Below are 22270 nucleotides of genomic sequence, written 5' to 3'. Positions count from 1 at the left end.
CTGCATAGTTTCAACTTTGTGAAGTGCTAGGCATCCTTCCTCCAACAGCTGTCAGGGAGAGGTAGGTGAAGGATCACCTTGTAAGGTTTTAAACAAAGGGGCAGGGTCTTCTGTGGTTAATTGTAGGCTCAGTGTGAGTCAAAAATGTCACCTAATAATTTTTGGAAATCATTCAAGGTTGCTAAGCAGTCTGTTCTAATTTCCAATTTTGGAGGAAAGATTTTTTCTGTTTTCTATGATTTGTCCTAGATATGAAGAAGGAGCAAATTTCTGGATTTTCTCAAGGACTATTTGAAGTCTGTGAATGATGAGAGAAATTTCTAGCTCACTGAAAATGTCAATTAATTTGCATTTATCAGCATGACTGATTAGGATGTCATCCATACAATGAATGATATATGCATCAGGAAAATGCTGCCAGACAAGTTGTACAGCTTTGGCCATGAACTCTTGACAGAGTGTTGGGCTATTTGCCATGCCTTGAGGTAAAAATTTCCAGCAATACCTTTTTACAGGAGCCTTATGATTTAGGGAGGGAACACTAAATGCAAATCCTCTACAATCACTAGGATGTAAAGGCGTAGTGAAAAAACAATCCTTCAAATCTATGACAAATTAATGATAAGTTAAAGGAATAGTTGTCAGAGATGGCAAATCTGATTGCAAAGGACCCATAAGTTCCATGGTTTTATTAATGGCTCTAAGATCTTGTAATAGACACTATTTTCTTGACTTCTTTTTTATAACAAAAATAGATGTATTCCATGGACTATATTAGTAGGCTGAATATGTCAAGCATTTAGCTGCTCTTTGACTAATTGTTTAGTTGTAAACAACTTTTCTCCTCTTAGGAGCCATTGGTCCACCCAGACAGGGTCATCTGAAAGCTAAGTAACCAGAGATGCACACAACTGGGGGTGCGGGGGGGAAGGTTTGACCACTACCTCCTTAAAACTCCTATAACCTAGGCCATTTCTACCTTGATGCCTGATCGGTTCTATGGGCTCCATCCATACTTGCTGGTGTTTCCCTAGTCCTTATTAGGTATAAAATTTTGTTGAAACATTTGATGAGTGAAAATACTGCTAGGGCTAACTAAAATTATTGCCATGTGTTCCAGAATATCTCTTCCCTGCAAATTAACAGGGACATTTGAAAGAATATAGGGGATGAAACAGCCTATGTTTCCTTTGTTATCTTCCCACCAGAGGGTTTGAGCACTTTGCAGAGGGGCTGTAGCATGCCCAATACCCTGAAGCTCTGAGCTTGCATTTTGGCAAGGCCAGGCATTTGGCCAGTGTTGAGAGGCAATGACAGGTGCATCAGCCCCGGTATTAATGATACCCTTAAATGATTTTCCACTGATTTGTAAGTCTTACTCTGGTCTACCCTTTTGAACAGCTTGACTCCAGTATACCACATCGGATGACCCAAACCCTTTATTTCCTCGAGGTTCAGATGTTAACACTTCTCCAGCCTTTATGTTAGGGAAACTAAGAAGTTGTCCTATTTTGTTTTCTGGTAAAATTTGAACAATAGTATGAATAGTGAGGGTTATAACCTTTATTTCCCCTGTATAATCTTCATCTATAACCCCAGGTAAAATTTGAAGTTCTTTAAGAGATGTGCTACTTCTCCTTAGTATTAGGTGGAATGTCCTTCTGGGGAGAGACCCATATACCCTTGTAGGGATGGCCTGAGGTCCCATTTCTGGAGTTAGTACATATCTGGAGGTGGGGCTGAGGTCCAATCCAGCACTCTCTAGGGTTGCCCAGAAGAGGTTCTGAATGATTTGCTGGTCTGGGATGTGGCTAGACTGAGAGTAGTAACCCCTACTATTTGTCGGGGCCAGGACAGGCCCCAAAGATAGTTTCCTTGATGGTGTCCTAAAGGCCGATCATTGATATCAGTTTGAGACTCTACACTCATTGGCCCTGTGTTTACCACATTGGAATTGGGAACATGTGCCTGGCACTGTAGGGTTTTGAGGTCGCTGCAACATTTTTGACAAGTTTTTGCCTACAGCTTTACAGTACTTTGTAGTTGGAATTGGGGACATGTGTCTGGCACTGTAGGGTTTTGAGGTCACTGCAACATTTTTGACAAGTTTTTGCCTACAGCTTTATAGTACTTTGTAAAGTGCCTTGCTTTACCACATTTGAAACAGTTTCCACCCCTCTTTTTTTGTTTTGAAACACTCTCTGAGGGCAGCAGCCATGGCTAATCCTTGAATATGGGTCAGCCAATGTCTGCACAAGTGTGAATCATTTCTTGAATATTGACCTTTTTTCTATAGGGTCATAAAGCTTTCTTACAGGCCTTATCAGCATTTTTAAAGGCCAATTGCTTTACCATTAGTTTTCTTGCTTCAACATTCCCTATAGTATGCACCCAACCATAGTAAACAATCAAGCTACAAAGTCCTGGAAAGGCTCATCAGGACCCTGCCTAACTGCAGTGATGTCTAAAATCTTTTCTCCCTTATTGGGTAATTCACACGAAGCCCTCTGGGCAGTTACAGCAACTGTTGATAAGCCTGCAAGCTGAAACAAAGCTGTTGTACCTGTTGAAACAGACCCATTCCTGTAAGCATTTCTGTCATTATGAGAACTTGATGCTGTTGATTATGCCTGGCTTGCTCCACACAAAGTTCATGAAAACTAGTTTTCCACAGCAAATAATTCCCAGAATTAAGACAGACTTTTAGCTATGATCAACCAGTCATGTGGAGCCATGGGAGAAGTTCTGAGGGTCTCCTACAGGCCAACCACAAAAGGGAAAGTGGTACCATATGTGATGGTAGCTGATTTCAAGTCTTTCAAAGTTTTAAAAGGGATTGGCTCATGAAATACAAAGAATTAGTGGGATTGTTAGGGTCTAGTCTCTCCAGGACAGGAAAAACCCAAAACCCAGTTGTATCTTCACCTGCAGCTTGTGCCCCAAGAATGCTTTTCGTAGGGGAGGAAGTGACATAGCGGAAGGGGTTTTAGACTCACAGGTCACTTTCCTACTACTAAGAGCTCCACTAGCATCAATAATCAAATGAATGTCTTGCAAAACTGAATTTAGATAAGTCTCCTCCTCCTCAGGGTCAGAATTATACATTTCTGTTCTTGTTTTCTCCTGTAATTCTATTTTGTTACCCCCATCTGATGGTTTATGAAGGGTCAGTTTCTCAGAACGGGGGGGGTGGGGACATCTACAGGAGCAGAGCTCTTTGAAGATAATTTAAGACTGTCATATCCCCATACAGCTTCCTTTAAATTTTTCTCACTAGTTGACTCTGCAGTCTCAGTTTTTGGGAGCTGACCACTATGTGGGCCAGATCAATCCATTCCTGAATTAAGGACCACATAGAAGGTATAAATGGGTATTTTATCTGGACTTTCTGCTCTGTAGCGGTCTCTTAGCCATTTTCCCACCTTGACCCAGGTCTCCGGATTTACCGTTCCTTCCTTGGGAAACCAAAGACAAGTTTCTTTAACAAAATCTGAAAAGGCACTAAGCTGACTTCTTCTAACACCTCCTCTCCTAACTTAAACATAGTCTTTAACATTCTCACATATAATTCCCATTCCTTTGAACCAGAATGTCCTGTGATTATTACACTTGGCTATACTTTTATGCGCTCCCTCTTACCTTAGCTCCAAATTGTGTGCACACCACGGGAGTGTCCCCTCGTCTCAGTGTAGAGTTCCTCCACATTCAGATCCCTGTACAGGCGCCACCTGCTGCGACCAGCATGGTTCAGTGTCGGGACTGAAGGGAGGTGATGGGGAATTGAGAAAGAAACACAAGACAAAGATGAAGTTAAAGCTTGGACCAGGTGGGACTCTGAGCTGGGATGGAGACTCAAAGACCCCGGGAGGTTCAGCACTGTTTATTTTATAAGGCCATGAGGTAAAGAAAGTCAAAATTGTAACTAAAGAATGGGGGAGGAGGAAGAATGAGCTGAGCCATCTGCTTCTTTGTGACTGGATGAATCAAAAGTTACACGTTTCCCAAGGCCTCCTTCTGCTCCAGACTCAAGCAGCTTTGCTACACTTGAGTCTTTTCAGGACATCAGATGCCTTTTCCCACAGAGACAGCTTTGCTATATCTCTGCAGTAGGCATGTGACCTCTGTCTCATCTGCACCTGACAAATGTTTAATTAAAAATTCAGATTGTTGCTGAAAATACAGGGTAACAAATATTATGTAAATACATAAGTTTACCTAAAACATACATGAAGGAAAATAATTGGAAGAAAATACATCTAATATTAACAATATGTATGAATGAATTTCAATTTCCTATTTGAATTTTGTTGTATTCTAATTTTTGTGAAATAATCAATGTTTGCTCCCATGGTAGTGTCAAACATTTAAATATAAAAATGTGTCATTTTGAAAAATGTATTATTCCATCTGTGGTGGTGAACAATCTTGCCTTTCAGCTGCAGATTAATTGTGTTACTAAAAATATTTTCTTTTTTACCCATATATAAGCACATCAAAAAGAGAACCAAAATATTTGCTCAATATCATGTGGTTTCTATGGGGAAGTCAACCCTCTGTTATAAACCCAACATGTGTGCATTAGTCCTAGGACCTTTATTGTTGGAATCATGCCAAGTAATGTACCTTGGAAATTAGTCCAAGAGGTGACCAAATGTTTCATAATCAGCAATGTTAAATATAAAAGGTGTTGTGACATTAACATGGTGAAAGGTGAGGGATACCCTGCTATGTTTGTGTTCACAGTAGTTTTCTGGTATACTTGCAAAAGATATTTCCATGGAACTTTCTTTGTTACAAGGACATGGGCAAAATTTTTGAGTTAATGTATCTTAGAAGAAAACAGAAATTCCCTATGCACAAAACATTAAATGTAAGTTTTCTTGGAGGATTACAAATAATGTATCATGGAAATTTCACTTTCATTTGAGCAAGCACAAGGTGACATATTTCTAGACAGATAATGCTGGAAGTAGATTTTCATCAACATTGTTTCATGGTGAGTATTATTTTTAAAGTTAGAGTGTTTTTATTTTATTGAATAGAAAATTGGGATATAATTAGAAAATGTCCATATACATGTACATATCACATAGGCATTATCTAAGTAATGTCAGTATTTATAGAAATGGAAATATAGAGTCAATGGAATTAGTCATTAAGCAAGGTGCATACATTGAAAATATAACCTTTGGAAGAAATTTGATTTTAAATAATCCCTTAAAACCATATCTTCTGGAAATTAATAGTTATGTGTGTCTTATAATATTATTATCCAGCAAATAACTTAAGGTTTTAATTTCTGATCTATCATTTCTATTAAATGATAGTGGATTCAGAAGAACAGTAAATGATGCATAAATCTCTTTATCATTTTTGGTTATATACCTAGTGGTTTTTTCCAGTTTTTCCAAAATTAATTTTTAATGGGAATAAAGTGTTATGTGCCTGGTGTCTGGACTCAAATAATCTTGGCAGAATCACAGAACCAAACACACTCAATGGTGTGACTAGATAAGATAACTCTGTGTCCTTTTCATTCTCTAAAACAATTGCACAATAGTAATACCCAATGTATAATATCTTCATCTGGGTGAATAGGTAAATAAAAGAAAGTATTTATAACAAGATCAAGTTTATTATAATTTTGCAATATATATGCATTTATACTATATAACAGCAATTCGATTCCATTGGTCATTACTTCTATCTTTGTTCCAGTACCATGGTGTTTTGACCACTATGGCTTTATAATAATTTCAAAATTGGGAAGTGTTAATCACCTCATTTTGATCTTCTATTTTAGAATGCTTTCATCTGTCCCTTCCAGATGAATTTGGTAATTAGCTTTTCCAAATCTTCAAAGTAGGTTGTTGGAATTTTGATTGATACTGTGTTCAATCTGTTGATGAATTTGGATATAATTGACATCTTAACTATATTTAGCCTTCCTATCCATGAACAGGGAATGTCTTTCCATTCTTTAGAATTTCTTTGATTTCTTTTAGTAATTATGCAGTTTTATGTATAAAAGTCCTTTACATCCCATTCCTAAGTACTTGATTAGGAATGAGTTGAGTTCATTCCTAAGTACTTGATTCTTTTAGTTGCTATTTCGAATGGATTTTTTTCCTAACTAAGGAGTTAGTTAGGTCATTGTTTGTGTATACAAATGTTACTGATTTTTGCACATTAATTTTATATCCACCATCTTGCTGAATTCTTTTATTGTCTCAACTAACTTTGCTGTATATTTCTCAGGATTTTCCAAGTGTAGTATCATGTCGTCTGCACATAATGAAAGTTTTACTTCTTCCTTTCCAATTTGGGTGCCTTTTATTTCTTTGTCCTGCTTGATTGTTCTAGCTAGAACTTCTAGCACAATGTTGAATAATAGTGGTGGCAGTGGGCATTCTTGTCTCATTCCTGATCTTAGAGGGGATGCTTTCAACCTTTCTCCATCGAGTACGATACTGGCTATTGGCTTTTCATATATTCCCTCCATCAGATTAAGGAAGTTGTCTTTGATTCCTACCTTTTGAAGTGTTTTTATCAGAAAAAGATGTTGAATTTTGTTGAATGCTTTTTCAGCATCAATTGAGATGATCATGTGATATTTTTCCCTTTTGATTTGTTAATGTGCTATATTACATTAATTTTGTTTTGTTAACCATCCTTGCATTCCTGGTATAAACCCCACTTGGTCCTGTTGTGCAACTCTTCTAAGGTGTTGTTGGATTTGATTTGCTAATATTTTGTTGAGAATTTTTTCATCTATGTTCATTATTGAGATTGGCCTGTAGTTTTCCATTCTAACAGCATCTTTACCCAGTTTTGCTATTAAAGTGATATTAGCTTGATAAAATGCATTAGGTAGAGTTCTCTTTTCCTCATTTTTTGGGCAAAGTTTTGGATAGGATTGGTGTTAGTACTTTTTAGAATGTGTGATAAAATTCTCATCTGGCCCTGATTTTGTTGAGATCTTCTATTTTTTTCCTGAGTCAGTGTAGCTTTTTTTTGTGTTTCCAGAAATTTGTCCATTTCATCTATGTTATATAGCTTTTTGACATATAGTTGTTCATAGTATCCTTTTATGATTTCTTTTATTTTTTCAGCATCTGTGGTAAAACACATCTTCTCATTTTTTATTTTGTTTATTTGCATGCCTTCTCTTTTTTTCTTTATCAGTCTTGATCATGGCCCATCAATTTTATTGATTTTCTCAAAGAACCAACTTTTTGTTTTATTGATTCTTTCTACTGATCTTTTGTTCTCACATTCATTTAACTCTGCTTTAATCTTTAACCTTATTCTTCTTTTTCTATTTGCTTTGAAGTTAGTTTACTATTCTTTCTCAAGTTCCTCCATGTGAACAGTTAACTCCTCAATTTTTGCCCTTTCATGTTTTTGAATATAGGCATTTAGGGCAATAAAGTTCCCTGTCAGCACAGCCTTTGTTGCATCTCATAAGTTCTGATATGTTGTATTCTCATTTTCCTTCAACTCCAGATAGCTACTGATTTCATTAGCAATTTCTTCCTTTACCCACAGGTTGTTTAAGAGTGGGTTATTGAATCTCCATGTATTTGTGAATGCTTTCATTCTTTGGTGGTTATTGAGATCTATCTTCATCCCATTGTGCTCAGAAAAAGTACTTTGAATAATTTCATTGTTTTTAAATTGATAAAGACCTATTTTGTGCCCCAGCATATGACCTATCCTGGAGAATGTTGTTCCATGAGCACTAGAGGAGAATATATATCCTTTTGTTTTGGGGTACAATGACCTATATATATCTGTTAAGTCTAATTCATCTATCAAGTTGTTTAACTTCTCTATTTTCTTGTTGATATTCTGTCTGGTTGTTCTATATATTGAGGAGAATGGTGTATTGAAGTCTTCTAATATTATTTTTGAAATATCTATCACTTACTTCAGTTTTGCCAATTTCTGTCTCATGTACTTTGGAGCTCTTTGATTGGAAGCATAAGCATTTATGATTGTTATTTCTTCTTGGTGAGTTGTCCCTTTAATTAACATGTAGTGTCCTTCTTTGTCTCTTATGATGCATTTACATTTAAAGTCTATTTTGTCTGCTATTAGTATAGCTAGTCCTACTTTCTTTTTCCATCCTTTCACTTTCAATCTATCTGTGTACTTGTGTCTAAGATGAGTCTCTTATAAGCAGCATATAGCTGGTTTATATTTCTTAACCCAGACTGTCAATCTGCATCTTTTAATTGGTAAGTTTAGTCTGTTAACATTCAAAATTTTACTGAAAAGATTTTCTTGAATCCACATCTTATCTTTCGGATTTTATTTGTCAGATCTATATATTATTTTCCCTCTTTCTCTTTTTATCCTTAAGTTACCCCTACTGGTACTCTTCAATTCTGTGTCCTCCTCCAGACATCCCTCTCCTGTTTTTTTTCATCTAGCCAAACTCCCTTTAGTATTTCTTGTGGGTCTGGTCTCTTGTTGACAGATTCTTTCAAGATTTGTTTGTCTGTGAAAATTTTAATCTCTCCCTCAGTTTTGAAGGACAATTTGGCTGGATACAGAAATTCTAGGCTGGAAGTCTTTCTCTTTTGAGACATGACATACACCATGCCACTGCCTTCTTACCTCCATTATGCCAATTGAGTAGTCGAACTCAGTCTTGTTTTTGTTTCCCTTGTATGTAGTAGATTGTTTTTTATTTTGCTGCTTACAGAATTTACTGCTTCTCCTCAAAATTTGACCGACTGATTAGTATATGTCTTTGGGAAAGCTTTTTTCGATTTATTCTATTTGGAGTTCATTGTGATTCTTTGACTTGTATATTTGTGTTCTTTATAAGATTTGGGAAGTTTTCCCCCATTATATCCTCAACTACTCTTCCTAGCCTTTTCTTTACTCCTCTCATCTCCTTCTGAGACACCAATGATTCTTATATTTGTGCACTTTGCTTTGTCCATCATTTTCCTGAGATCCAATTAAAATTTTTTTCCTTTTTTTTTGCCATCTGCTGTTTTGATTTCAAAATCAGTTATCCTATCCTATAGTTTGCTTATTCTTTCTTCTGCCTCTTCAAATCTGCTCTTGTGTGTTTTTAATATATATATATATATATTTTTTTTATTTACAGAATCTTTAATCTCAGTGATATCTGTTATTTTTCCATTTATTCTTTCAAATTCCTCTTTATGCTCTTCTAGTGTCTTCTTGATTTCCTTTATGTCATTAGCCATCCTACTTATTTTATTTTGTAGAGATATATGAATATCTTTGATTAGTTGTTTCAATGTGTGTGTCTCTGGCCTATATCTTTCTGCATTGTGATATACTTAGTGATCTTCTGTTGTTTTTGCCACATGTAAATACCTTGACTGATTTACTTTGGAAGTTGATTCCCTTCAGTAGGCTAATGTCTTGTGTTTGTGGGATGGATGTTTAGGAGGTTGCAGGGCACAGGGCAGGGCACCACAGTGCAGTGATGCCTTGCAGAGCAGGTATAGATGCAGGTTGGGGACGCTATGCTGGTGCTTGTGAGCGTGGGTGCCCAACAGTCTGGGAGAATGTGCGTATGCTGGTGCATGGGTCTAGAAGGTGTGGCCCTGGTGTGCTCTGGTCCAGGGCCCTTTGTGCACCTCCAAAGAGCTATGGTGTGATGCCCTCATGGGCTGGAGGCAGATATGACCCGGTTGAGCAGGTCAGTGCTTTCCCAGAGCTGTGGAGCATGACTGGGTGGTTGTGAGTGTGTATGGGTCTGGGGTGCTATAAACTGATGTACTTGTGTGGAGAGAGAGCTCAGGGGGTGCAGGGTGGGGCTGTATGTCTGCATGGGCTGGGGCAGGTGTAGTCTGGATGTTGAGGTTAGCCTCTGTAGCCTTCATATGCTGGCCACAGCCTGCAGGGAGCAGGGTAGGGGAGGTAGTGCTCAGGAGAGGCACTGGAAACATGGGTTAGGCTGCATTCAGGGAGGGGTTGTGGGGCAGGTATGCACATGAGGGGCTGGTGGGGTAGTAGTGCTTGGAGCACAGGGAGTAGGAGCAACTGATGGTGTTCAGGTGCATGGGGTGTGGGGTGAGTCGCGAGTCATAGAACTGTGCTGGTAAGGGTAGCACATTCAAGGTACGTGGCTTGGCTTACTTTCTAGACCCTGTCTCCCTGTCTGTGCACTCCTGTGCACTGTTGGCTTCTGCGTTAGGCTCCGGTTCTCTTGAGTAATGTGTTTTTATCCATTCTGCCTTTTTTTTGCCTTTTGATTGGACTGTTTAATCCATTTACATTTAAAGGAAGTACTGATATTGCAGGACTTCTTGCTGCCATTTTGCTATTAACCTTTGTAAGTCTTACACCATTTTTGTCCCTCACTTCCATTAATGTCTACTTTTGTATTTATTTGCTTTTGTGTTTCACCAAATTGATTGCCTGCCCTTTTCTCTCTGAACATATTTTTATTCTATTTTTTTGTAGTTACCACAGGGTTAAATTTTAGCATCTTAAATATATAACAGTCATGTTTTGTTTGCTACCAACTTAACTTCGTTGGCGTGTACATATAATTTTCCTATAAAGTACCAGTCTTTGTTCTGTTTTTCCACTTATATCTTTGTATATTGTTTGCCCAAAAACATAGATTTATCATTGCTTTTTATGCATTTGCACTTAAGCACCTCTAGTGAGTAAGAAGCAGAGTACCAAACAATATAATACAATAACATTGGCATTTATAATTACCAAATGGTTACCTTTACCACAGACCTTTATTTCTTCCTGCTGCTTTGAGCCACTTTCTAGTCCTTTTCTTTTAGTCTGAGGAAATTTTATTTAAGCATTGCTGGTAGAGCAGGTCTATTGATGATCAACTCCCTCAGCTTTTGTTTATCTGAGAATGTCTTAATATCCCCCCATTTTTGAAAGAGCATCTCACTGGATATAAAATTATTTACTGGCTTTTTTTTCCCAGCACTTTATGTATTTCAACCCACTGCCTTCTTGCCTCCATGGCTTCTAATGAGGACTCAGTAAACCACCTAATTGGAAATAACACATGTAACAAGTTATTTTCTCTATTAGTTTTCAGAACTCTCTTTTTGTCCCTTGCATTTGGTAGCATGATCACTATATGGCAGGATGCATGTTTCTTCATGTTTATCCTGTTTGGTGTTCTCTGAGCTTTGTGGATATGCATATTCAAGTCTTTTTCTAAGTTCGAGAAGTTCTCTGTCATTGTTTCTTTGACTATTGCTTATTTCTCTTTCTCTATTTCTTCTATGATTCTTATAACTCATATATTGTTGATAAAACTCTCTCAGTTTCTGTTTACCCATGAATATTTTAAACTCTTCCTTATATTTGAAGAACTGTTTTGCTGGATAAAGAATTCTTGACTGGCATTTTTTCTGTTTCATTCCCTATATATTTATCATACCATTGCTTACTCCCCTCAGTGGTTTATGATGACATATAAGACCTTAGTCTTATTGAGATCTTTGAATATGATGAATCCCTTTTCTCTTGCTTCTTTCAGAATTTTATCTACATTTTTGATATTTGAAATTCTAATTAGCATTTGTCTCAGAGTAGGTCTAGTAGAATTTATTTTGTTTGGGGTATGTTGCATTTCTTGGACATGTATAATTTTTTGTCTTTCAGAAAAATTTGGAAATTTTTAGCCATTATTTCCACAAGTATTCTTTATGCTCCATTTTCTGTCCCTCTCTTTCTGGATCACAAATGACACATATGTTGGTGCGATTTTTGCTGTCATTCATATCTCTGAAACCTTGCTCAACTTTTCCCACTCTTTTTTATATCTGTTCTTCTGTCTGTAAGATTTTGATTGCCCTGTCTTCCAGTTCATTATTATTTTCTTCATGTTAAAATCCGCTCTGCAGCTCTATGCCTCTAGTGTCTTTTTAATCCTCTATTGTGCCTTTAATTCCCATAAATTCTGTTTCTTTTTATACCTCAAATTATTCTTTATACTCACTCAGTGTCTTCTTAATACCTTTCATCTTTTTAGCCATATTTTCCTATATCTCCTTGAATTGATTCAGGACACTTATTTGAAATGTTTTATTAATTGTTTCAAATTCTGTGTCTCCTCCAAATTTTTAATTTTTTCCTTTGACTAGGTCATATATTCCTATTTCTTGGTATGACATTACATTTTTTACTGATGTCTAGACATCTGACTATCTTGACAAGTTTACTCTGAATGTCAGTTTCTCTCTCTTGCTTAAAGTTTTATCACTGATTGGCTTTGTGCTAAGATTCTTCAATGATACCTGATTGACCTTTAGAATTCTCTTCATCTGATTCATGTCCTTGGTATGTGGAAATTTTTTAAGATTGTGCTATTTGTATCACCCCCAGGACAAAGTTTCTTTTCTGTTATGTCTTCTCATGGAACCTTGAACTGCTATCTTTGTTTTTGCTTTGCCTCTAGATTTTTAGCATTCCTTTTATTTTCTCTACTGCTTTTTGCCTGGAGGACAAATCCTGGGAGGAAGGTCACTATGGAGAGAAGTTTTCCAAGTCAGTGTTTCCCCACTGAAACATGGCCAGGGAAACATGGAGGGGGCATGCAGTAGCTCTAGATAGACTTTTAGAGAGAGTCAGGACACCCCATGTGGTCATCGAGTTTAACCACAGGACCCAGAAGTAACAAGAGACTCTGCAATTGGTTTTCAGTATTCTAGGCAAATGTTTCCTTACCTCTACTGTGTAGTAATGGTCCTATTTCCCCTTGATAATCAGGTTCAATCACCCCAGGCATTGCAGTAATTCCCTTCTTTACCTGTTTATTCAGAGGAATGAGGACCCCAAAGTGACTGGTTAGCGACTGTAACTTCCAGTTTAGTGGAATCATGGTTGTGTTTACTGGTGTAAACACTCCTCCATTTGAAATTAAGTTCCATAGTTCAGCTTTACCTATAAGGCTAGAGTAGTAGCTGCCTCTTGCTCACCAGCTCCAATCAATATGATATCATCAATATAATGGATCATTGTGATATCTTGTGGAAGAGAGAGTTGATCAAGTTCCCTGGAAACTAAATATGATATGGGTCTGGAGAGTTAATATATGCCAAAAGTAGGACACTGAACTTGTATTGCTGAGCTTCTCAGCTGAAAGAAAACTCTTCCTGGTGGTCTTTGAGAAAAAAAAAAGCCAGATCAATAACTGCATGCTGGGTAAACCAGGGAATTTTCTGATTTGCTCAAGCAATGATACTACAACTAGATCAGTAACTGTAATTAGAATCAATATCTGGTCAAATTTATGATAACCTTTAAGATCTATCTGTTTTATGCATAGGCCAAACAGGAGAGTTGAATGGGGATGTGATGGTAATCATCATCCTACAACTTGAGCAAATGCTTGATGGTGGCTCTAAACTCTGCAAATCCTTCACGAATGAGATATTGCTTTTGGTTTACTACTTTGTCAGGTAGAGGCAGCTCTTGTCGTTTCCACATTGTCTTTCTTAGCATGTTATCCCTCACTCCACATGTTAGGGAACCAATGTGGGGATTTTGACAGTTGCTGTTTCAATTTGCTAAAACTGCTGGAATGCAATATACCAGAAATGGACTGGCTTTTAACAGTGGGGGTTTATTAGCTTATGAACTTACAGTTCTAAGCCTGTGAAAATGTCCAAATTAAGGCATTAAGAGGGAAATACCTTTTGAAGAAAGGTTCTGGCATCTGGGGTTCCTCTGTCTGATAGCAAGACACATGGTTCATGTCTACTGATCTTTCACTGCCAAATTTCATTACTTTCTGCTCCTGCTCCCAGTGGCCTCCTCTCTGCACTTCTTTGGGTCCTCTCTTAGCATCTCCAGGGCTATTCTCTCACTGTCTTCCAGGGCATTTTTCTAAGTTCTCTCTTAAGTTCTCTTGATGTTTCTCTCCAAGCCCTCTCAGCTTTTTCTGTCCTTTATCCTCTCATAAAGGAGTAAGACCCACTCTGGACGGGCTGGATCACATATCAATTGAAATAAGCTAACCAAAAGACCCTACCCACAACAGGTCTACACCCACAGGAGTGGATTAAAAGAACATGGCCTTTTCTGGGTACAGATCAGCTCAGTGAGTATGCCTGTTATGCATTCTAGAATTGGAGAAATAACTATAGAATGAGTCCATGGAAACACTGGAACTACTGTGAAACTTCAGCAAAAATTCCATTGATCACTTGGTATCTATAAGCCTCTACTCTGAAAAGTGGACCATAGGTTCATTTTGGGTCTCCTGGAATTAATGTCACTTCAAGGCATTGTCTAATATCCCATAAAATGTCAATTCATTTCTATTTCTCCAAAGCATAGTGGCACTCATGAAAGGCTGTAGGTTTACTGGGAAGGCTGAGAGGAAGATTAATATATATATTGGAGCATATAATAGGGTCTTTCCAAAATAAAACTCAGTTTTCCATTCATTAAAGGGGCTCTAGATCTGTAAACTGTCTCAAATCTGGGAATGATTAAAGGGCCATGAATATCTGTTCTTGTAGTTCTAGTTAGATTTTTGTCCAGTCGACCTAGAGCACTTCCACTTATACAGCTCAAATAATAATTTAGAGGACTGTTCTCCCTTACTTCTATGTACTCCATGTAGTAGACAACACCATAGGTCTGTGTGAGCCAGACTATTTGGATTACTGTTTTAAGTCTGCCATCCATTTTGGTAGCCATACCAACTTAGTTTTTTTTATTAATGGTGGAAAGTAACATATATACAAAAAAAAAAAAATCCCCAGTAAATTTCAAAGCACACTGCAACAGTTGGTTGCAGAACAGATTTCAGAGTTTGGTACAGGTTACAGTTCCACAGTCTTAGGTTTTTCCTTCTAGCTGTAACAAGAAATTGGAGACTGAATGCAATATTAGTATAATGATTCAGCAGTCGTACTCACTTGTTAAATCCTACCTTCTCTGTTATAACTCCACCTTCTCCTTTGATTATTCTCCCAATCTTTAGAGGAATTTGAGCTATGTCAAATCTAACTTTTTATTGTTGGAAAGGGCTTTTGATAATATGGAGTAGGAGGATGCAACTAGCTGATATTCTGGAGATGCTGGACTGGACCCTCTGGGTTTCAGGACTTATCTAGTTTAGGAAAACATCTGGAGGATGTAGATTTCTGGAAAGTAATCATAGTGCATTTAACTTTTGTAGAATCTCAGATAGAGCCCCCAGTGTTCTTTAGGGTTGGCAGGAATGGTTTTGGTTGGGGTTTGGCACACTAGGTAAATAGCAATATATAGCTGAAACTTGCATGAAAGCAGCCTCCAGAATAGCCTCTCAACTCTACTAGAACTCGAACTCTGTTAGCTACTGATACCTTATTTTGTTAGATTTCTTTCCCTCCTTTTGGTCAGGAAGGCATTGCCAATTACATAGTGCAGGTCCAGGCTCATCCCTGGGAATCATATCCCACATTTCAGGGAAACTTTCACCCCTGTATATCATGTCCCATGTAGGAGAGAGAGTAATGGTTTTGCTTGCAGATTTGGGCTTAGAGAGAGCGTGCTGGTTTGAAAGGATGTATGTACCCTAGAAAAGCCATGTTTTAATCCAAATCCCATTTTGTAAAGGCAACCATTTATTCTAATCCCTATTCAGTACTATATATGTGAAACTTTAATTAGATCATCTCCCTGGAGATATGACTCAATCAAGAGTCGTTGTTAAACTGGTTTAGGTGGAGATGTGTCTCCACCCATTCGGGTGGGTCTCGAATAGTTTACTGGAATCTTATAAAAGAAAATGACAAGAGAGAAAGCCAGGAGATTTAGAGAGAGCAGAAAATGTTGCAGCACCATGAAGCAGAGAGTCCACCAGCCAGAGACCTTTGGAGATGAAGAAGGAAAATGCTGCCCAAGGAGCTTCATGAAACAGGAAGCCAGGAGAGAAAGCTAGCAGATGATGCACTGTTTGCCATGTGCCCTTCCAGCTGAGAAAGAGACCCTGAACTTCAGTGGCCTTCTTGAACCAAAGTATCTTTCCATGGATGCCTTAGATTGGACATTTCTATAGACTTGCTTTAATTTGGACATTATCTCAGCCTTAGAACTGTAAACTAGCAACTGATTAAATTCCCCCCTTCAAAGGCCATTCTGTTTCTGGCATATTGCATTCTGGAACTTGCAAACTCGAACAGAGAGAGAGAAAGGCCACATCTCGGCAACAAAAGAGGTCCTCTGGAAGTAACTCTTGGACATGACCAGGCAGTCTTAGCTTCACCACTACATAAATAAACTTCAAAAGAGCAAGACTGAAGATCAAGGTTTTGCCTGTTGACTTGTGATTTGCTAATATATGAGACAGTATTAGAGGTTTTCCTGGTGGTAAAGTTTAATACTTCCATATTTCTTTTTCCATACTTCAAGAGATTTTGTCAATACAATTTAATTATCTGCTCAATATACTCTGGGATATATCTGGGCAGTACATTAAGCTACACAGAATTACAAGCCCTCATTCTCATTCTGGGCTCCATGTGTTTGGGTTGTTTAAATGAGCTATCCACACAGGTTGAGCTAGATGTGCTACAGAAAATGTAAGTTTTGGACAAAATAAACCTATCTTCCTTTGGTCTGACACAGTATGTGAATTTCTAAAACACAGACAAGGCCTCATTACCCCTGTATTCTGATTTACCTTAGTCCCGACCTGATCAACTTTATTCTTATCCCTAATTGAAGCCTGATCTCTTTTCCAATTTCTTTAACAGTTGTTGTATGTGGTAATGATGACTTTCATTCCTGAAGAACTCCTACTCTGAGCCTCAGGTGATACACGTGTACCGAAAGTTCTGGGGAAATACCAGGTTATATGTATATAGCATAACCTCTCAAAATATAAAATAAAAGCAATTACAGCTCCCAACCAAATGTGACTGCTATAACTGCTTACAATGTAGACCCCCAATTTTATAAGTATTTTCTAAATGAACCCATGTAATATTTTCCCTTTCATTTCTGGCTTATTTTGCACCACATAATGTCCCCTATGTTCATTCATAATATTGCATGCCTCATGACTTCATTTCTTCCTGTAGAAGCACAACATTCAATCATATATATATATATATACACCACAGTTTACCATTCTACTTCTCAGTCAGTGTGTTCTTCAGGCACCTCCATCCATTGGGCATAATGTATGTGTCCAAAGTCAACTTTCTATGTCTCATATTTTCCCCATTTAGTTGTATAATTATCAGTATTCTCAATTATAGATAATTTCCTTTGCTCTCAAGAGAAAAATAGTACACCCTCATAAAATAGAAAATCCAAACATACCCTTAACCCCTGTCCTTCCCACCAATTATGTACCCATGTTTTTGCTGTAGTACAATTGATGTCCTCTGGGTACATCAACATGTTTTATGTACCCATGTAATTTGCTGTAGTATGTCCTCCTGGTACTATTGCATATCTGCCCTATGACATGCAATAGTAGTTCCCCTATACACTGATATTATTTGCTCTTTGTACAAGATTCATACCATTAAAGTAATTTACGCAAAATTATTTATATTTGTAGTGATAGTTGGTGAGATACATGGCTCTATAAAACCCCTTTCATCCAAATTTACCTTCAACATGGCAATGTTGCTTATAGACCCACGAATGAACTGCCTTCAATTCTATCCATTTCCTTCCATTTAAGTACAACCTCATTAGCTAACTGTTCACCCATCTCTAGCTTCCGTGTATCTCCAGGTCTGCATTATAAGCATCTAAGTTTATCTTTACAAAGGCTGTAAAAGTGGAATCAGACAGTATTTATCCTTTTATGTCTGGCTAATTTCACTCAGCATTATGTCTTCAAGGTTCATACATGTTTTTATATGCTTCAGGATATCATTTGATTTTACTGCTGCATAATATTCCATCATATATATATATATATATATATATATATATATATATATATATATATACACACACACACACACACACACACACACACACACACCACATTTTGTGTATCCACTAGTCTATCAATGGGCAGTTGAATTATTTCCATCTTTTCACAACTATGAATAATGCTATTATGAACTTCAGTGTGCAAATGTATGTTACTGTCAATGGTTTCAACTCTTCTGGGTATACACCAAATAGTGGTATTACTGGTTTTATATATTTATATATTAATGGTATTAATGGTATTATAGGACAACTTGATATTTGGTTTTCTAAGGAATAGCCAAATTGTCTTCCATAGCACTCGTACCATTATACATTCCCACCAGCAGTGTAAATTGCTTCCCCATTTCTCCACAACCCCTCCAACCTTTGTAATTTCCAGTTTGTTTAATAACAGCCTTTCTTATAGGTATGAGATGGTATCTCATTGTAGTCTTGATCTGCATTTCCCTTATATCCAAGGAAAAGAGCACCTTTTCATGTGATTTTTACCCATTTGTATTTGCTCTTTGGGGAAAATGTCTATTCATTTCTTTAGCCCATTTTATAATTTTGTTGTTTGTTCTTTTGTTGTTGAGTTCTATGTTTTATTCATGTATCCAGGATATCAAATCTACAATTTCCAAAGATTTTCTCCCCTTGAATTGTCTGCCTCTTCACCTTTTTGATAAATCTTTTGGGGCACAAAAACACTTGATTTTGAGGATTTCCCATTTATCTCTTTTTTCTTTCATTGCATGTGCTTTGGTTGTAAAGTTTAGGAAACTACCTCTTATTACTTGGTCTTGAATATACTTCCTAACATTTTCTTCTGGAAATTTTATGGTACTGGTTCTTATACTTAGGTGTTTGATCCACTTTGAGATAATTTTTGTATAGGGTATAAGGATATATATAAAGAAGTAAGGGACTTCTTTTATTCTTTTGGCTGTTGATATCTAGGTCTCCCATGTCCATTTATTGAAAAGACTATTTTGTCCCAATTCAGTGAGTTTGGGGGCCTTGGTGAAGACCCAGTTGACTGTAGATTTGATGGTCTCTTTCTGCAGTCTTGATTTGATGCTATTGGTCAGTGCTTCTAACTTTGTGCCAATGCCATGCTGTTTTGACCATGGTGGCTTTATAATAAGCTTTTTTTATTTAGCTAAAAATAGTAAATATTTTTGGTGTGCATTTTCAAACATACAGAAAATAGAAAAGAAACAGTACAATGAATGTCCTTGTACATAATACTTAAATATTTAACATTTTACCATATATGCTTCATGGACACACAAACATCTACATCTTGCTAAACCATTTTAAACTACATTGGTGACATTATAACATTTAACTCCTAAATACTTCAGCATTAAAAAAAAGACATTTCCAATAAACTGGAATTCTAATCACAGCTCATAAAATTAGTAGTAATTATCTAATCTCATTTAAAATCCAGTCCATATTCACATTTCCTCCATGTTCCCAGTCTTTTATAGATGGTTTTTCAAACCTGGGTCCAATCCAGGATGCCACATTACATTTATTTAGGATGTCTTTTAATATAAATAGTTAACTTATTCACCACCTTTTTTCTTTTATGATGGAGTGTTTTTTTTTTTTTTGAAGAAATGAGGCCTATTATTTTCTGCAACCCTCCACCTTCTGGCTGTGTTATTGTTTCTTTTGTGATGCCATTTAACTTCTTCCGCTATTCCCTGTATTTCCACTAAATGACTAGTTAGATCTAAGTGCTTGATTAAATTCTGGTTAATCCTTTCTGTTCAGAGCACTTTACAGGTACTACACTGTACTTCACATTGCATCACAAATCAGAAAGCATATCTGGTTGTCTAACTGAAAGTGATGCAAAGCTTCATCACTGATTGTAGGGATCTCTTTATTATAAAGATATGTTTTCTCTGCACAACTGGTCAGCAAGCATACAGTGAGATGATATTTTGGCACTGTGAGAAAACTACAGTGGGGATGTCAACCAACTTTTAATAGTTTTGGCATGAAAATGTTTTTGATATTGTTATTACATTAACTTTAACATTTCAATTTTAAACATTTGTTTTTTGCAAACCACAAAATATGTGCAAAAGTGAGATTCACTTGTACAGTGATGGCAGACTTACTTCTAATTGAAATGTGAGCACTTGCCTTCTTTTTAATTTTGTTTGAAATTCAGATAGTAGCCAGTATGATTGCTACTCATGTACCAAGAGATTAACATGATTCCCAAAGCATCAGCATCATCAAGAGAATCTGGACATATGGGAGGTGGAGGAGGAATTATTGTGGTCCAGAGATAAGTAGAGGCAGCTAGCATGATAGAAAGTAGAGTGGTGGTAGAGGTGGTGGGCCATTGAATTTTAGGCCAGAATTTCCTGGTCCCAATCCTGATCCTGGCATGGGAGGTGGTAGAGGCAGAAAAGAGTTCCATGGATTAGCTTTTGACTTTATATTGTTTGATTTACTTCCAGGAGACTTGGAAGAGTTTTCACTTCCATCTGTTGAAAGTTGACTTTCATTTTCATTTGCCTGAATATTCTGTTCTGTGTTATTAACTCCTTGAAAGGTTGGGAAAAATAAATCAGACAGATTTTGCTACTCTGTATTTCCATACCCAGTGTAAACCACAATTCAGGTACTTCTCTTAAAATCAATTGAAGCAGTAGTAACTGGATAAATACAGCCATCTTCTGACCAAATGGCAAAACATTTGTCACCAACTTTCTCTTGTTTCAATGGAGTTGTGATGTTCCTTTTTTTTTTTTTTTTTGGCCTTCATTCTTCTCAACAGGATTTCTTTTTCTTGTACCTTTTGGTTAGTCTGAAGCTTCAGAAATGTCACCATTCTTTAGGGCATGCTTAGATGAGCCACAGCTTTATCATGGGCTTTTATAAGTGCCATTTCATCCCAAATGTTGGAATCATCACTCCACCCTGTGTCCTGCTGGAACAGCACTGAGTCCTCCTCCTCAGGGATGCCACCACTGCCACTACCTCCACCATCCATCACCATGGCTAGCCTAGTGTTACAATAAGTTTAAAAATCAGGAAGTGTTAATCCTACCACTTCCTTCTTCATTTTAGGATGTTTTTAGCTATTCATAGTCTCTTTCCCTTCTAAATGAATTTGGAAACTAGTTTTTCCAAGTCTTCAAGCTCAGTTGCTGGAATTTTTATTGGTGTTGCCTTAAATCTGTAGATCAATTTGTGTAGAATTGAAATCTTAGTATCATTTAACCTTCCTATCCATGAGCAGTGATTGTCTTTCCACCTATTTATATCTTCTTTGATTCCTTTTAGGAATTTCATTTAGTTTTCTGTGTACAGATCCTTTACATCCATGTTTAAGTTTATTCCTAGATACTTGATTCTTTTAGTTGTTATTTTAAATGGAATTTTTTCCTTAATTTTCTCCTCAGGTCATTGCTTGTGTATAAAAACATTACTGATTTTTGCACATTAATCTTATTTCCCACCACTTTGCTGAATTTATTAACTCAAGAAACTTTGTAGATTTCTCAGGATTTTCCAAGAATTGTATCATGTCATCTGCAAATAATGAAAGTTTTACTTCTTTCTTTCCAATTTGGATGACTTTTATTTCTTTTTCCTGCCTGATTGCTCTAACTAGAACTTCTAGTACAATGTAGAATAATAGTGGTAATAGAGGTTAACCATGTCTCATTTCTGATCTTAGAGGGAAGGTTTTCAGTCTCTCACTATTAAGTACAATGCTGGCTATGGGTTTTTCATATATGCCTTTTATCATAATGAAATTTCCTTTGATTCCTACTTTTTGAAGTGTTTTTATCAGAAATGGATGTTGAATTTTGCCTAATGCTTTTATAGCATCAATCGAGATGATCATATAGTTTTTCCTTGTTGATTTGTTAATGTGCTGTATGACCTTGATTGATTTTCTTGTGTTAAGCCATCATTGCATTCCTGGTATAAACCCCACTTGGTCATGGTATATAATTCTTTTAATGTGTTGTTTGATTCAAATTGCTAGTATTTTGTTGAGAATTTTTGCATCTGTGTTTATTAGGGAGATTGGTCTGTAGTTTACTTTTCTTATAACATCTTAACCCAGTTTTGGTATTAGAGTGATATTAGCTCCATAATGTGAGTTAGGTAATGTTCCTTTTCCCTCATTTGCTTTTGGAAGAGTTTGAGCAGGATTGGTATTAGTTCTTTTTGGAATATTTGATAGAAGTCCCCTGTGAAGACATCTGGCCCTGGGCTTTTCTTTGTAGGAAGTTGATGACTGATTAAATCTCTTTACTTGTGATTGATTTGTTGACATTTTCTATTTCTTCTTTCAGTGTAGCTTGCTCACCTATCTCTA

At 36.9% G+C, this 22270-nt stretch overlaps 1 pseudogene; it reads right to left on the bottom strand.

Moving 5' to 3' along the window:
• Positions 1 to 20047: 20047 nt before the first annotated feature.
• On the bottom strand, positions 20048 to 20935 carry LOC143659098 (survival motor neuron protein pseudogene; annotated as a pseudogene).
• Between the last annotated feature and the right edge of the window lie 1335 nt (positions 20936 to 22270).

The sequence above is a fragment of the Tamandua tetradactyla genome, chromosome 2 (assembly GCF_023851605.1).
Source record: "Tamandua tetradactyla isolate mTamTet1 chromosome 2, mTamTet1.pri, whole genome shotgun sequence".
In the NCBI taxonomy this organism is placed as follows: Eukaryota; Metazoa; Chordata; class Mammalia; order Pilosa; family Myrmecophagidae; genus Tamandua; species Tamandua tetradactyla.
This window is presented reverse-complemented; position numbering and strand designations above follow the sequence as displayed.